At 33.1% G+C, this 15,973-nt stretch overlaps 1 protein-coding gene across 4 annotated transcripts in view; it reads left to right on the forward strand.

Annotated features, from left to right (window-relative positions):
• TENM2 (teneurin transmembrane protein 2) overlaps nt 1-15,973 on the forward strand; it is a 959,433-nt gene that overhangs the window by 779 nt on the left and 942,681 nt on the right. The gene's annotated exons all lie outside the window — the stretch shown is intronic.

Genomic DNA, 15,973 nt, shown 5'->3' on the forward strand with positions numbered 1-15,973 from the left:
TGTGCCTTTCCGTCCGTCCCCCCCCCCCCTTCTCCCCTGCTTTCCCTTCTGTCATTGCGTAGCCAGCGCCGTCGACAACTTCGGCTGCTTTTCTGCTTGTGAGGGGTTTGTCTCCTTGGATTCAGCACTTGGAGAGAGGTCATTAGTTGCCCGAGTTTCAGGAGCCTCCGCTCTTGTGGCTGCTCTAGAAGAGCTGCTGCTGTGCTACCTTCTGTTGTGCTCATTAATTTTCATCTTTGGCTGTTGACATTGGCTGGGCTTAAATGGAGTTTTAATGTTGGTTTGTGTGACAACTATTTTTTTTTTTAAAATAGTGAGTAATTTCTGTGTAATGTCTTTATTGTTGTTGTTGTTGACTGGTGTTTTCTTTCTTTCTTTCTTCCCTTCCTAAATCCAAATGCAATTTTATTTCAGTTTTGAGCAATATAATGGATAGGAGGTTTGGGCTGATTCAGACTGCTTTATCAAAGGCATGCTGGTTGGAACAGTTGCAACAAAGGGCAAAATGGCATTTATATTCTACATGTGAGATAGATACACACACACCACACACATGCACACACACACACTAACATGCACGCACACATAAATGTATAAATGCATACACGCAGTAGGCTTGTCATAAGCGTAAGCAATAAAGGACAAACACTGCTCACATTACTTGCAAAGGTCTTAAACTAATGCTACAGCTGTCACTTAATTCCACTTAAGCTACATTCAGAAATATAATGTGAGAAAGACGCTCTTTAGCATTGTACCATTGTCTGTAAAGTTCAATCTACAGCTATTGTCACTCCGAGATGCACTTTACAGTGTATTGCTGATGGAACTATTTCCTTTGCCCTTCCACTTTTTATGTATTCATATATGACATTTTAGGTTTGTCTGCTTGGAGAGAGCAAATGAAGCTCAGAATGACAGGGTTTTTTTTTTTGGTTTTTTTTTGGTATATCAGAATTACATTGCTTTTAAGGTCTTCCTGTCATATGAATTGTAAATATCAGGCTAAGCATAACTTTTTTTTTTTTTACTACCCTGACCATTCTTTTCTAATTATTTCAATAGGGAAAGGTGGGGGGGACCATTATAGCAAACAAGTCAGCAGTAGTTCAGTAGTTACACCTTAAAATATTTATGATGCAGTGGGGAAAATAAATGTGCCCAAATATTCTCTCTCTTTCTCTAAGAGTCATAGTGTTAAAATAACATTCTAAACCCAAGTGTGACTGCATTTCAGTGTCATGTTACTATGCAGGGTGATTTGGGGGAAAAAAAGGCTCAGCATACAAAGTATTATTTATTTCTGAATAAACTTGCTCTGGTGGTCTTTTTTAGTCCTCCAAAGATGAGGCTATACAGGTTGTTATAACATTCCTTTGAAAGAAAGTATATCTTTAAAAAAGTGGGACTTTCTAAGTGATAGCTAATAGTATTAATTTGTAAGTAATTATAATTCATTCTGGCAAAGTGGCAGAGATTATCATCTTCCACCTTCACCAATATTTGTTTACAATTTTTTATTCTTTTTCACATTAATGATAAAAGTGAAAAACTGTCACAATATTATCTGAACTTATTTTTATTATATTATTTTATATAGATTAACAGTTCATTTTCACATCCAGTGAAGGATTCCAAATGTTGTACAATACTGTAATGCTATAATACTGACTCTTGCCAAAGAAGAGTTGTAATATTGTAATATCATTTTCTAACCACTTAAAAGAATCATATATGCCTGTCAGATTTTTCTGCACTTGAATGCCACAAAATATTAATTCAATCAAGTGCATGACATTCTGAGTGAGTTCTATTACTTCGCTTTTAAATTGTTTTTACACTCACAATTGATATTAAAATGAATTCCAGATTAAGAACTATTAAAGCCAACTTATTTCAGCAGGAAAGTTAAATGCACGCTTTGTGTTTTAATCTTTACAATGTATGTATACTGTATGATATTCACACCTCTGTGTGTGTGCGTGTGCGTGTGCGTGTGCGTGTGTGTGTGTGTGTGTGTGTGTGTGTGTGTGTGTAAGCCTAATTTATCTTGGTGTAAAGGATTGTTTTACCCTATCATTAATATCAGTCGGAATTTTTAAAAAAATACTTGAATATGGGGTGTTTTATTTTGCAAAGGACGCATTCCGAACTTAGATCACCTTTTAGTAAGATTCATTAAGTTATAGCTTATCTAGAAAACTTTTCTTGAAGTGAACGGCAATTGTGTTGCATGTCTCTGTCTTTTCACATAACTTCTGTTTGTTTCATCTGGACTTGCAAAAGACAAAACTCCCAGGGAATTGTCCCCATATTAACTATGCTTTTTAGGTCACATGTCGGCATTTCTATTTATGACAAATAAACCTTAATGTGTGCGAATCTGAATAATCCATTCACATGGATTATTCTGACATTCTGAATCTTGATTTTTGTTTTACTCACAGCCACCCGCATGAGCAGTAAGGTTTCCCACCTTAGTGGCACAACCTTGGGTGGTGATCATCTATACAGAATAAATAACAACTTACATTTTCCCATTGCTTCCTAAGATCATTATCCCTGTCTGTTTATAAGATTCTATGTTGAAGGAATAATGTCCAATCATTTTTAGTTGCTTGGTATCTCTGCATATAATCAGAAATTACATCCACATTCACTATATGTACCTCTGTATGATGAGATAGCAAATCAAGCAGAAAAAAAAAACCTACCAAGTGCAAAATGAAGAATAAACATAAAAGCCACCTTTAATTGATCAGAAATGTATTTTTTAAATGAAATATGCATATATTTTAAAGTACAGAATATCTTTATTTTCGATTGGAATCTATGACTCAGAGCTATGTAATGAGTCATTGTATAACATTTTAAAAATCTTAATGTCTTCTAATAGTAAAATCATAAGGCTGCACTTTTAGATTAAATAAAGGTATATGAGGTGAATAGTAGCTGGCTTAACCTAAAAGTGGTGAAGTGAGTGAAAGGTACTAGGAAAAAAAGAACCATTTTTATACGTAGCTGATCTTAATCCGAATGATGCTATCTACCTGTAGCCAGCCTTTAGACCAGATATTTTCCAATAAATAAATTCTATCTATCTATCTATCTATCTATCTATCTATCTATCTATCTATCTATCTATCTATCTATCTATCATCTATCTATCTATCTACATTTGTATATGAAATGGAATGTAGTTGCAAGCCTACATTATGCTTGAAATAAGAAATTTTGACACTACAGCAAAGAGATTACTAATGTTCTCAGGAAAAAAGATTTCTACTTTGACTTCAAAAGGAGACAGCTTTTGTCCTTTGTGTATATGTTCTGTAGGTGAGAATAGTTGGAGGATAATACTGTCATAAATGATCCCACTATTAGAATGACATATACTTTAAACCTCTATATCCTCCAGAAATCAGATAGCTACATAGGAAGACAAACAAATGGTGCCTGCAGTTCCTAGGTCAGAGAGAGAATTACTACTGTTCCAGAAGTATTGATCTGAGGCAGCTGACAGTCAGATTTGTCTGTCGTCTTAGGCTTCATCTTGTATTTGGAAAAGACTAGAAGTGTCTGAGCTGACACAGTAATGTATTTATATCTTAATGCTTGTTAAATACAAACTGTTATTTTTCCTTCTGTTATCATTGTATATTTTCCTATATGCTGTTTTGTTTATGTTGCATAACTTAACAATATTTGAGGTGTATTTTAAAAACATTGTATTTTTAAAATAATGAAGTTTTAAATAAGAGAGTGATTTATATTCTAATCATCAGCAAGTTATCTATTTCAATCCCACCAAAATAAGTCAGGACAATCTCAGATTTGAAACTGTCTTTATGATCTCAGTCTCACTAGGATTTACTTTGAAGTAATTTTATAATAGATGTTCATTATTCTGAAATTAAAATATACATATTTTACTTTATACAATGCATTGATTATAAAATGTCCAAAATACTTTACAAAATAATTCTATAACATATTTCAAGTTTTTATTTATGCAACAAGGAAACTCCAGATAGGAGGAGAAATTGCTACTTCCCATTCCATCAACAGAAACACAACAACAACAACAATAACAACAATAACAATAACAACTACCCACTATCCTATTTGAGAGATTAATACATTAACTTAAATACTATTTACAGGAAACAATATGACTATTTTCATTTACATTCAAAAAACAATCCGGATATTAAACTTTGAGTGATGTGTACTAAACTATAACTACATATTTAAGTTATCTTCTAAGTCCCAAAGCTCTCCATAGACATTGAGTTATCCTCCAGCTTCTCATTTTGTTTATTTGCTAACAATATGGCTATTTTCATTTAACTATTTCTGCATTGCTTGCAAATGATTGTAAATAATTGTAAACTCATCTATCTTTGTCATTTTTAAAATCAATGTTGATGCAAAAGTAAAATATACAAACTATACATGAGAATGGCTAAAGAGTTAATTATTAGAAGTTTATGCTTCTTGATTCCATAGTTTAAATAGAATAAGTAATTTTATGGGTCTGTTGAATACTCTTCTTTCTATACAGTGTAAAACTGAATATCTGAATTTAAAAAAATTAGTTGATAAACCTAGAGAGAAAATATTACATATTATTCCTAGAATGCATATGGTTCTGGTGTTTAAAGGATTTATTTCAAAATCAGCCAAGCTTCCTTCAAAGGATACATAAAACATAATTTCTGTAGGGATTGCTTTTGTTAATAGGCTCTTGGCATTTTTATCAAACCCGAACAGATATTGTGAAAACAATAACCCCAAAGTGTTATTTATAACACTTTGTACATGGTCATAGAAACAAAGGCACAAAAGTTATCTCTATAGCAATTAAAATAAGCCTGCTAACTCTTTCTGTTCAATTCACTTGCATCTGTTATACATCAAACCTGAGAAACAGACTTTTATAAGAAGGGGACAAATTTATATCTCCTAGCTTTACAATATTTTGGATTCATTCCCCAAAAGATACTTTGGAGTACACAGAAACAAATACCCCAATTGTTTGCAATTGTTTTTTAAAAAATGATATCTGATCATTTTTATCTGCTTCCAGAATCATGTGCCAGGAGCAGCTAGCTGCTGTGTGATCTTTGGAAAAGATGTGGTTGCTTTAAAGACCTGCAGACATATGCTACATTCATGCTCCCACATATTCTACTCTTCTAAATTATATCTTAAGGACTTTTTGCTGCCTGTATGCCTACATATAAGAATGAAAAAGAAATAGAAAAATCCTATAGACAAGCAAGGTAAAAATATAATTTTTCTTGAGCTAAGGTCTACTCTCTGTAAATTCACGGACATGTCCTTTTATTTATTTGCAATAATATGTACATTGTTGACCATTGCCTACTTATGGGATTTTTCAATTTCTCAGTCCAGTCTGGGATTTCATGGAGGCTTTTCTTGTAAATAACAACCAGACTCCACTTAGCATTTTTAGGTTCGGCAAAGCTTAGTAGTTATTGCCACCTATTGTGATACAGGTGGGATACCATAAGGATTACACCTTATACAATCATAGATAATTCCACTATAATTCATCTGGCCCTCAAGATTTCAGGCTAAATACAATGAAAAATAAGTCATCCATGAATAAGCCAACCCACAATTTTTAACCACAGTGACAGGTGGAGAACTACAAACTGTTATATAATCAATTATAAAGCTGTCCGATTTTAAGGCCATGACAGGTTTTTAAAAAATCTGAACTCTGCTACGCAGGTAAACCAAATCTAATTTTAGGAGTGTATTTTGTGAAATGTACAAAGATTTAGATATCAATGAAAATGTGAAAATAAATGAATCAAGTTCAGTTTTCTATATTTTGTTTCCACTACTAACTTTATATATTATATTGTGCCTTTTAAATAAAATAGATATAAGGACAGGATGGGAAAAAATAACTTATTTGCATGCTTATCAATTGGAAAAAAAATTCATGGATATTTGAGGTATGCCGAACTATTTACATGTAGTGCTACCAGTGTTTACACAGAACCAAAATTATTTATCACAATGTATAAGTAAATCCATTTTCTTCCACCTGACAAGTAGAATGGATTCAAGATTGAGTAAAAGTAGGTAAAATATGTTTATATACGAATTTTAACTAGTATCAGTTTTATGACACCTATACATTTTTACAGTGAAGGAATACAAACTTAACTATTATTTCAGAATAACCAATTATTCAATGGTTAATAATGCAGGTAATATGTTATATATTTCATTCATGATAATATGAATTAACACTAGAAAGTTTATCTCTTTATATAAATCTTTTTTTTTAAAGTAGGCTATGTGCAAGACATTAACAGATGTTGCAGTTAGTCTGTGAGACAATGAGAAATATAAAAGGCTTTCAATTTGTGCAGTCAAAAATACAAACGTTTTCTCTTTTTTGTAGCTACGTTTTGTAGCTATGTTGTATGTGTGTGTGTGTGAATATATTATCTATAGTATTTTTGTAACTTAATTATACTGTATTATGTGCATTTTATCCTGTTTGGTGTGCACTTTTGGACTTCATTAATGTAATTCTATTATCCAAATATTATATATATAATTTATATTGAAGCAATACAGATTAAATTTTGTCACCAATGTACTGTATAGCATTTCAAAAGACAAAAATTGAAGATATAAAATGTTTTTCCATACAATTAATTTTCACTAGCTTTTTTTTTTTTTTAAAGCTATGATGTTGACCAAAGTTTTTGAGGGGGTGGGATTAATGGTATGTGTATGTCTGAAAAAAAAACCTATGTTGTTTTAAATTACAGTATACTGGACTTCAGGCAGGTAATGAGAATGGGGTTCAAGAAAGAAAGAATAGCTGGGAAAATCTCTATATTTTTTTGAGCATCCTATGTGAATAGAACAATGTAGAATACTAGAATACTAATTTAATGACAACTAACCTTGACTCTTTTTTTTTTTTAACTTCCCAACTTATTTTTTTACCAAGTAAGAGCTTTGCATGGAAGGGATGCTAAACTAAAATAATCCTTTGATCTTCCTGGCTAAAAGAGAAAATACATTTCTTTCAAAGAAAAAAAAAATGGCACAGGAACGAATGGTGGGGAAAAAATTATTCTGCCTCCCTTCCATCCTGTCAGTGTTAACTTATAAACTGTTTTATTACATTTTATATATAAGTTTATATGCTTTCAATTGACCCTAAAAGTCAGGTGACAGGTGCAGGTGAAAAGTCAGGTGATTTAAAAGTGCATAATTCAGTGGAAGCAAGACCCATTTAACATAGCATTTTTCTTCTTTCCAGTAAACTCGAAAAGATTGATACACAAATTGTACATTATTTATTACACATTAGAAGGTTTATGTTTTACCCAGCAAGGTAACACAATCTTATAGGAACTATTTTCTCCTTTTTATAGAACAACAAAAACTAAATTATCTAATCAGTGGTTAGACTGTGTTAGGCCTTCAATATGTTGCACAACCAGAAATCCCAGCACTCTGTGGCAGCATCTCCAGTAATAATTCAGCTGAAAAATAAAGTGATCTAAATGTAAAATGCACTACTTTTTGCTCAGGCAGACAAGAGACTTTTATAATTTTACTATCCTATAAAATCTATGCTTTTAATTAAATTGAATCAGAAAAATGTGGGTGTTGAAATGGGATGCATAAACATTTTCACATCTGGTGTTAAAAGAATGTCACTTAATGTCTTATAAATTAATATTGTGAGTATGATGAGAGAAAACAGAAGATATGTCATTTAAAATCAAATATATATTGTGATAAATGTGACACTTTCATTTAATTGGCAGATGGGAAATATTAAAATCCTCAATTATGTCTTCAGCAGCTAACTCAGTGACAGGCATTTTAGGTAGGAAGCAGTGGGTATTTCAACCTCAGGAATAAAATTTATGGCAGGAAATGCAAGTGGTTATAAAACCACTAAGATAAACTAACTGAAAATCTTGATTTTTTTGTAATAAACTTAGAATTTTGCAATTATGATTTTTTTTCAGCAAATAATTCTTCCCATATCCGATAGGTGAGTTGAGGTGAATAACTCTCTATAAAGTCTGGTTAGTTCTCCTCTCTTCTACTGAAATTTCCTAAATTCACTAATATCAGGTAATTCCACTTCTGACCTGAGACTTTCCTAGTTGAGCTCAACTCCATCAAGGACATTATGGACAAATTCTCATAGGGTTTTTGGCAATAATGCAAAAACATTTGCTGTTTCTTTCTAACTGGATGATAGTGGTGTTTTCTTTGTTGTTGTTTTTGACTTTCTCTTCTAGCTTATAATCAGAAAACGCCCTGGTGGCTTCCCGTCAAGAACTAACCAATTTGATCTTATTTAGCTTCCAAGTTCAAAAAAGTGTCAAACTTTAGCCAAGACATGGCTATAAATATTTATTCAACCTGCATTCCAGATTAGACAGCTACAGAAATTTTACGATCTTGAAATTGCTCATTATATATATATATATGTGTCTATATGTCTGCTGAAGAAAAATAAAACGTATATCAGACACAGGATTTAAATCTTAAGCCTTTTCTCCACCTTTTCAATTCAACAGACTTTAGGCCATTCTCTTTTTTTTAGTCTTTTCATTGGAATCCATCCATTCCATGTTTAAACAATGGATTTGTCTATACTCAGCAGTGCTGGTACCCTACTAGTCACCTTCAATGCTTATAATAAGGGCAGGCAGGTGTTTATACTTACCAAGTCATAAAATATATAGTGTTATTCAATCACTTCCACCTTCTAGCAGAAAACTAAAAGGATAGTGAAGAGATAGACCCGCTCCCCAAGATCCCTTCCAACATATTTTTGGACATTTGTAAAAAAAAAGAAGAACATTGAATATGTGATTGGATGCTGCATGTAGGGAATACTGGCAGGAATATGAAGAGAAGGCAAATTATTTTATTTGCCTCACATTCCTACTAACATTTTCTACATGCAATGTGGTTCTCTTTGTTTTGTGCCAATTAAAATTGTTTTATTAAAATACAGATAGCAACAAAAGAAGAACATCCATAGTATTTCATACATTTTTTGGGGGGGGGAGGCTGAAAGTTGGTCCCCATTAGGTTCTTTAACATTGGTTTTTCAACAAGATATTTCTTCTGTTCTTCTGAGATTTTCTAGAGATCTGATGGTTTTATAAGGATAACACCCGGTATTATTAATTATTTAATTCTGTGGTTGATACACCACAAATTTATTTAGATCTGTGGTGGCATAGTGGTTAAAATGCAGTATTACAGGATAATTCCGCCAACTGCCAGCAGTTTGATCCTGACCAGCTCAAGGTTGATTTGGTGTTTCATCCTTCTGAGGTCAATTAAATGAGAACCCATATTGTTGGGGTCAATATGCTGACATTGCAAACTCTCAGAGAGTGTTGTAAAGCACCATGAAGTTGTATATAGGTCTAAGTGCTATTGCTATTAGTAAAAAGGAGATTTTTTTTTAAAAAAATGATTTATATGCCGCCCTTCTCCGGAGACTCAGGGCACCTTACAATGCGTTAAGCAATAGCCTTCATACTTTTGTATATTTATACAAAGTCAGATTATTGCCCCCATAATCTGGGTCTCATTTTATCTACTTTAGAAAGGATGAAAGGCTGAGTCAACCTTGAGCCTGGTTAGATTTGAACTTGCAGTAATTGCAGGCAGCAGATGTAAGTGGATATTAATTAGTCTGCTGAGCCACCAGAGGTCTGGTAATAAAAAGGAGATGTTTCCATTGTAGTCTTGTTGCTTATTTTAAAAGCATTTTCTAAGCTCAGCCATATAGGAAGACCTATATTACTAGTAGATATACCTGGAAATAAAAATAAATTGTGAGAGAAACATATGTAGCTAAGGGAATTTATATGTTTACATTATATATGCCAAGCAAGATAACAGAGTGTTCAAGTGGCCTAGAGCTGCATGGAGAGAACTACCTCAGCTAGTGATATGCGATCTCAAGAAACATATTTTTTAAAACAAAAGCAAACAACAGCAAAACCAGAATGAAAAGGTAATATTGTGTACACTTCAGTATCTATTTCTCAGTATGCTTTTATGATAGAAGATCCCTTAAGATAAAAGTTATTTAGAAACAATGGAAATAGGGGAACAATACTAACACAATAATTCAGTCTGTATGAATGGGATCAGATACACACTTTTAAAACTTACACTGAACTTGCTATTGGGATTTGAGAGACTGCATAATTCAGTATTTCCATATTAAGTGTTTTACACATAAAAAAAGTAGGAAATTGTGTCAAAGGCTAAGTCAGAATACTTCTGGGCATTATATTTTATTTTGCCATGGGGAATTATTCTATTATATGAGTATCGTACTCCCCACATCCCAAGAAAACAATGTGGTAAAGTTTAAGAGCAATTTTATGTCATGATAGCTAAGCATCTAAGTTTTTAGTTAAATATATTATTGAACATTTTTTTCTTTGTTAACTAAGAGGGTAAACTAGTATGGGAAATGAACTTTGTGTCTCTCTTAGATGCATGTAACATAATGTGGCATATCTGGTGAACAGACAGAGTGCTTGTATTGTAAACTAATCAATGCATACTGCATTCTGATGAAATGGAAGACATAAACATATAACTGTTCTAAATGCTCCACTTCTTAAAATCTTGATTTTTGTTATCTGCTTACTGTAGAAGTAAAACTATTTTAAGCAGCACAATCCTTGCTACGCTTACTCAAGTTGAAATCCTATTGAAATTGAATGGAACATAATCTGAGGAAAGTGTACACAGATTACAGTTTATGAGAATGAATTAACTATAGAAAGTAATGTAAGAAAGCATTTTGCTGAGAGAAGTACACATAATCCAGCTTTTCCTATCAGTGTATGTCTGCCTGCCAGCCAAAAGATTAATAGTGCCTTCTCCCTATCGCCTAGCCTATTTTGTGTAGTTAAAAATTATATCCACATTCCTTGCAGCAAGATTTTCCTCAATGGTTACTTAGAAGAACAACTTTGATGCATTATTTGCTTCTTCATTGCCAAAGTAGAAACAGAAAAAAACAAATGGTCTTTCTTCCAATAATTAATTAATAATTAACAATAAACTATTGATGCAGATAAGCTTTTTCCTTTCTTTTTTAAAAAATAGGGCTATGTTGGACAAAGCCTGATGTTTTCTTATCATTTTATATTACAAATTAAGAAAAATATAAAAAAGAAAAAACAAAAGGGGAGAAGAAAAAGGGGCAGTGTGTATATTAAAAATACACAGAAAGAAATATAAAGCAGTGACTTCTGCTTCATTAAGAAAAGTACAAACATTTTCAGTAACTTAATACATTCTCTGAATTTGAACCAATCCCATATTTCATCTTTTGTCTATTAGCCTATACCGGTGTGTGTGTGTGTGTGTGTGTTTACTATGTAAACAAACACACATACATATTTAAATCTTCCCATCACTTACATCTATACAGTATTTTTAAAACCTGGAAAACATTCAACATTTTAATTTTTAATCCCTACAAATGATGTCACATAAATTAATTTCTTATCATCTCTTCTTCATCTCCTCACAATTTTAATACCACAGTTTATCACTTTCTCTAAAAATGCAACAAAAACTTCCCATATCTTATCTTTAAACAAATATTAAACCAAATAATTTAGTCCTAGTCAAGGAAAACCCATAAAAGCTGCTAGAAAAAAAATCATATACATTTTAATGTTTGTTGAATAAGCCAAATTTGTAAACCTTATTTTATTTTTAAAGATCTTAATGTTTATTTCTTTTAACTAATGTCCCAAAAGCTGATTTCTTCTCTTTGTATTTTTATGTTTATCTCTTCTCAGGAATTTCTGTGGTATTAATATAATAGGACTCTTTGTAAATCCAAAGTAAAAAAAATGTCCAAGTCAATTTACTGAATTAAAATCGACATATGCAAGTCAAGTTCTGGTTAACTTCACAGCCCGTTTATTTGTAAGTCCTGTATAACATCTTTGTCAGTGCTATTCTTGTACTCTTTGAATTTTAATATAAATTAAAATTATATCTAAAACTATATCTAAAACAACCTGATTTTCAGTTATATTCTCTTCTATCTCTTCTTTTAAGCCCATTTTTATAGTAACAGACTGTCTAAAGATAAAGTTCTGATTACATTGTTACTAAATATCTCTGAATTCTTCTGGAGTTAAAATATTTTTTTCCCATTTTGTGTTAATTGGTTTTCTCCTTTAATCTTTATTTTTTTTGGTTGCCTCTGGTAGCCAACTTTAAAGATCTCTTATTATGTTTTTGTCTCATCCAGAACATTTTCCCAGGAAAAGATTTCTTATATCTTAACTCAAAATCTTCATATATTTTAATAAAATTTCAAACCACACAAAGTTTTCTTATAATAGTTTCAAAATCTTACTTCCAGTTAATGTGGTCCCATAGTCCATTTAAAAGCTTTTCAAAATCAACATTCTAATCAGCCTTTTGCTGCTGTTTTCCAAATAAAAAAAGCTTTTAAAATTTAAATGTACATAAAACTTCTTTCATGTTGGCTTAAAGAAAAATAAACCCATATAATACAACTTGTGCTTCTGAAAGTTCTTAATATTTAAAAATTAATTTACAAGTCATTTCTAATAAAAGCAATTTGAAAAAAAAAGTGCATAATTCCCCCTGTGCCACCCCCCTGCCCCCCTGGTATCCCTTTAAAGTTTTCAACCATGACTTGAGCAAAACTGACTCCCTAAGTTTCAGAGCTCTGAAATCCAGTGGAAATTGCTATTTTATGCTCTTTTGAAGGGGAACATATGTATGGAACTCTCTAGGCCAGTGATGACGAACCTTTTCAGCACTGAGTGCCCAAACTGGAACGCGCAAGCGCCAGAGCCCCAGGAACTCAAAGACCAGCTGGCCAGTGCGCTTGCATGTGCTGGACACCTGGTCTTCGTATTTCCAGCGCTCCAGCATGCTTGAAGACCAGCTGGCACACTGCAAACCAGAAGAGCAGCTGGCGATGGCACACATGCCCACAGAGAGGGCTCTGCGTACCACCTTTGGTATGTGTGCCATAGGTTCAGGCAATCCAAGTGCTCTCCTTCATCCATAGAAGAAGTCAGGGAGCTTTATTCATTTATTTAATTATTTATTTTCATCAGCTCTTTTTTCTGCTATGTTCATCAGCTCCTGTTCTCTTAGGCCATTTTTAGTTTGCCATTGTTTGTCTAAAACTCATTTTTTTATGTTTTATGTCAGCATTATGTTTTGACAATTATTCAGTTTACATTAATTTTACTTTAATTATTTTAGTGTAATGTTATTTAATTCTGCTTTGGATTTCATTATTAATCAATGAATGAAGAAGAAATTGCAGAATTATCTGGTTCAGACAACAGTTTTCTCACATTCCAGAAAAAGTAAATTTAGATTTATAGTTTAGATTAATATTGCTATCTGTGATACTATGATACTAGTGATTTAAAGTAGAAGTTCCAGGTACTTATGGCCATAGTCCATCAAACTGCATGGCATAGTCATACAGCTTTAAATGTAATTGTAGAAGTCAAACACAAAAGAAAATTAAGCTAATCTGTCTTTAATGGGTAGAAGTCTCTTTTTGGGGGGGGAGAGGAATGGCTTCTTCTCTGTGATAACTGCAAATTGTGGAGACTTCAGGTTGTCTCATCTACCCTGTTGGCCAATTGCCCTGTTATCCTAATGGTCAAACAACTGTTTTGGAGACCCAAAAAAGCTGATGTTGCTTTCTATTAATGCCCCATTCACCTCCAACACATTAAAGTGAATTTCTCTGCTCCCCTTCTGAAATACATTTTTCGTTGTTAGGTCACTATGCTGCTCCTATTGGACAGAGTGCCCCTTAATCTGATCTAATGCTTATCATGCATGTTATACTTTCTTTTACCAGGACTGCAGAAGTAAAATAGATCTTCCTGTTACCTAGAGAAAATTATCTGTTCAAAAGCTGGCTGTGTGTGTGTGTTTAATTATTTTCTCTTCTAAGTAGCTCATTTAATCTAGGGCTTTTTAATGAATACAGGAGTTTACCATTCTATTGATTTGGTGGCTAGAAAAATGATGAAACAGTAAGCCCAGTACTTATTTATTTTACAAAAAAATAAAATAAATAAAGACCAGAAGAAAAACTAATTTGCTCAAGAAAATAGCATTTCTGTCTGTGTGTATATATTCTGTTTGTGTGTGTGTGTGTGTGTGTGTGTGTGTGTGTGGAGAGAGAGAGAGAGAGAGAGAGAGAGAGAGAGAGAGAGATTCTTGAATGAGCAATCAATACTAAGCAACTATTTTAACCAGTGTGCTATTTCTGTCATGCTGCACAAGGAAGATACACTACAGAATCATTAGAGTGCATGCTGCAAATAAGGTATTTTTAAAGCTACTTGTTGTGCATCTGATACACCTACCACAAATACTGACACAGAAGTTTATGTACCCAAAAAGATTCACCCACAGAAAGGAAAGTAATTGGCAATCACTTTCTTGGAAGTGAAAGGAGAGACAGCATCGTGTCAGGGAAATTGTTCAATAGTGCAGCATTGTAGCTACAGTCCATTGAGTAACTTGCAAACTGTTGCCAAAGAATTTCAATCCACACAGAATTTTATTTTTTAAAAAGAAAATGGTTTAGGCTCAAGCAAACATGAGCAGAAAAGAGAAACAGTTTATACTGTAACTGCAAAAAGCTAAGAAAGTCACAGGAAGACACAAATTCTCCCAAATGCCCTATTCCATTCCTCTCAAGTTCAATTCTGATTTTCTTTTTTATCCCTAAGAGTTTTAAAATAGTATTTCAGCCCAGTGTTGCTTATAACTTTTGCATGAACAAACAGAATATGATTTTAACCCTACAGTACTGCTCCAGAACAGCAAATCCTTTTGAAATACTCTGATCAGGGGAAAAGAATTGTGCACATGTATAGTAAAGTCAACAAAAGTTAAACAAAAGAAAGAACAGCAAAAGAGAAAGATGAAAACCCCATCAACAATGTCAAATGGATTTTTCACTCTTGGCATTATAAAATGTATTGTGAAAGCTCACTGGAGCACAAGAACATGCACAGAGTACACTCAGCCTAAGGGTACTATATCTGGGCTGCAGAGAATCAAACAATTAGTAGGTTGCAGCAAAGAGAATGTCTAATGGTCATCATATATTGCTATCACGTATTTTCGATACAATCAGTAGAGCTCTAAGCCAACCCCAATGCTGCACAGAGCATTGTATTTTGTATTAAATATACTTCGGAAAATTAAGAAAGCACAAGGATATGCACAGCATGTATGTGCATCCAAAGTTAAACTAAGCCAACATTGTAGTAGTAGACCTTGCATGAAGAACTCTTATGAGTGAATCTCTCTCTCTCTCTCTCTCCCCCCCCTCTCTCTCTCTCACACTCTCTCTCTCTCTCTCTCTCTCTCTCTCTCTCACACACACACACACACACTCACACCCCTCCTCCCCCACACACTGACCTACAGCCAGACACTCAATACACTTTCCTTGGTGTTATTCTGCTGCAAAATAAAGCCTTGAGGGATGTATGTATGATCTTGTACAGTGTTGAAATTCATATGTCAGAAAATATTTTTAAATGCAAAGCCTGTATGTGGGTTTGGGCACATTTGTCTGCTCCTTATACTGTGCTATGTCTGATGAGCATGCCATGGAATTTATTTAAAGAAATTGAAAATATCTGTCTTATTTCACTGAGAAGGGAACCTGGATTTTCTAATAACAATTTTTAAAGTTATCTATTAACAAACAGATGTTCAGCTTCTGTTTTTTCAGATTCAAAACTTTCCTGTAAAATATTATTTTCAAAAAATTTAAATTTGTCAGTGTGGGCTGTAACAATTAGTATAGTCTTCTCTCACTCCTTCTGCATTGCTTTGGTTTAAATCAAGAAGCAAA

This window comes from Pantherophis guttatus, chromosome 2, assembly GCF_059756535.1.
Source record: "Pantherophis guttatus breed Tessera chromosome 2, ASM5975653v1, whole genome shotgun sequence".
Taxonomy (NCBI): domain Eukaryota; kingdom Metazoa; phylum Chordata; class Lepidosauria; order Squamata; family Colubridae; genus Pantherophis; species Pantherophis guttatus.